Below are 2,931 nucleotides of genomic sequence, written 5' to 3'. Positions count from 1 at the left end.
ACTGCCCATCGGGCTGAACTAGTTTCGGCCGGGACTTTTAATTAGGATCGGCCCCGTGCATGCAGCCTATTTAGCCTTCATCTCGTATGCGTCATTTCCCAGTGAGCGGGTATGCCCCTTTAAGGGCCCCTTTCGGACGAACAAGAGTTATCCCCCGGAAGAGACCTAGTGCACGCTGACCAGCCGTCGACTGCCTGTCGGGCTGACCTAGTTTCGGCCGGGACTTTTAATTAGGATCGGAGCCAGGTGCAACCTATTTAGCGTATTACGCGACATTTTTGCCTGTGAGCGGGTATGCCCCTTTAAGGGCCCCTTTCGGACGAACAAGAGTTATCCCCCGGAAGAGACCTAGTGTACGCTGACCAGCCGTCGACTGCCCATCGGGCTGAACTAGTTTCGGCCGGGACTTTTAATTAGGATCGGCCCCGTGCATGCAGCCTATTTAGCCTTCATCTCGTATGCGTCATTTCCCAGTGAGCGGGTATGCCCCTTTAAGGGCCCCTTTCGGACGAACAAGAGTTATCCCCCGGAAGAGACCTAGTGCACGCTGACCAGCCGTCGACTGCCTGTCGGGCTGACCTAATTTCGGCCGGGACTTTTAATTAGGATCGGAGCCAGGTGCAACCTATTTAGCGTATTACGCGACATTTTTGCCTGTGAGCGGGTATGCCCCTTTAAGGGCCCCTTTCGGACGAACAAGAGTTATCCCCCGGAAGAGACCTAGTGCACGCTGACCAGCCGTCGACTGCCCATCGGGCTGAACTAGTTTCGGCCGGGACTTTTAATTAGGATCGGCCCCGTGCATGCAGCCTATTTAGCCTTCATCTCGTATGCGTCATTTCCCAGTGAGCGGGTATGCCCCTTTAAGGGCCCCTTTCGGACGAACAAGAGTTATCCCCCGGAAGAGACCTAGTGCACGCTGACCAGCCGTCGACTGCCTGTCGGGCTGACCTAGTTTCGGCCGGGACTTTTAATTAGGATCGGAGCCAGGTGCAACCTATTTAGCGTATTACGCGACATTTTTGCCTGTGAGCGGGTATGCCCCTTTAAGGGCCCCTTTCGGACGAACAAGAGTTATCCCCCGGAAGAGACCTAGTGTACGCTGACCAGCCGTCGACTGCCCATCGGGCTGAACTAGTTTCGGCCGGGACTTTTAATTAGGATCGGCCCCGTGCATGCAGCCTATTTAGCCTTCATCTCGTATGCGTCATTTCCCAGTGAGCGGGTATGCCCCTTTAAGGGCCCCTTTCGGACGAACAAGAGTTATCCCCCGGAAGAGACCTAGTGCACGCTGACCAGCCGTCGACTGCCTGTCGGGCTGACCTAGTTTCGGCCGGGACTTTTAATTAGGATCGGAGCCAGGTGCAACCTATTTAGCGTATTACGCGACATTTTTGCCTGTGAGCGGGTATGCCCCTTTAAGGGCCCCTTTCGGACGAACAAGAGTTATCCCCCGGAAGAGACCTAGTGCACGCTGACCAGCCGTCGACTGCCTGTCGGGCTGACCTAGTTTCGGCCGGGACTTTTAATGAGGATCGGAGCCAGGTGCAACCTATTTAGCGTATTACGCGACATTTTTGCCTGTGAGCGGGTATGCCCCTTTAAGGGCCCCTTTCGGACGAACAAGAGTTATCCCCCGGAAGAGACCTAGTGCACGCTGACCAGCCGTCGACTGCCCATCGGGCTGAACTAGTTTCGGCCGGTACTTTTAATAAGGATCGGCCCCGTGCATGCAGCCTATTTAGCCTTCATCTCGTATGCGTCATTTCCCAGTGAGCGGGTATGCCCCTTTAAGGGCCCCTTTCGGACGAACAAGAGTTATCCCCCGGAAGAGACCTAGTGCACGCTGACCAGCCGTCGACTGCCTGTCGGGCTGACCTAGTTTCGGCCGGGACTTTTAATTAGGATCGGAGCCAGGTGCAACCTATTTAGCGTATTACGCGACATTTTTGCCTGTGAGCGGGTATGCCCCTTTAAGGGCCCGTTTCGGACGAACAAGAGTTATCCCCCGGAAGAGACCTAGTGCACGCTGACCAGCCGTCAACTGCCCATCGGGCTGAACTAGTTTCGGCCGGGACTTTTAATTAGGATCGGCCCCGTGCATGCAGCCTATTTAGCCTTCATCTCGTATGCGTCATTTCCCAGTGAGCGGGTATGCCCCTTTAAGGGCCTCTTTCGGACGAACAAGAGTTATCCCCCGGAAGAGACCTAGTGCACGCTGACCAGCCGTCGACTGCCTGTCGGGCTGACCTAGTTTCGGCCGGGACTTTTAATAAGAATCGGAGCCAGGGTCAACCTATTTAGCGTATAACGCGACATTTTTGCCTGTGAGCGGGTATGCCCCTTTAAGGGACCCTTTCGGACGAACAAGAGTTATCCCCGGAAGAGACCTAGTGCACGCTGACCAGCCGTCGACTGCCTGTCGGGCTGACCTAGTTTCGGCCGGGACTTTTAATTAGGATCGGAGCCAGGTGCAACCTATTTAGCGTATTACGCGACATTTTTGCCAGTGAGCGGGTATGCCCCTTTAAGGGCCCCTTTCGGACGAACAAGAGTTATCCCCCGGAAGAGACCTAGTGCACGCTGACCAGCCGTCGACTGCCTGTCGGGCTGACCTAGTTTCGGCCGGGACTTTTAATTAGGATCGGAGCCAGGGTCAACCTATTTAGCGTATAACGCGACATTTTTGCCTGTGAGCGGGTATGCCCCTTTAAGGGACCCTTTCGGACGAACAAGAGTTATCCCCCGGAAGAGACCTAGTGCACGCTGACCAGCCGTCGACTACCTGTATAAAAATGTATAATGATGACTAATAATAAGTATCTTAGTTAAATGAAGTTCAGTTAAAAGGTGTATACAATTGTCAAGCATATGGAATTTGTTTTTTTGTGTATCCTTCCCGTACATATTTTAATTGTTTTCATCAAATGG

This window comes from Dreissena polymorpha, chromosome 8 (genome assembly GCF_020536995.1).
Source record: "Dreissena polymorpha isolate Duluth1 chromosome 8, UMN_Dpol_1.0, whole genome shotgun sequence".
NCBI classification, from domain to species: Eukaryota; Metazoa; Mollusca; class Bivalvia; order Myida; family Dreissenidae; genus Dreissena; species Dreissena polymorpha.
This window is presented reverse-complemented; position numbering follows the sequence as displayed.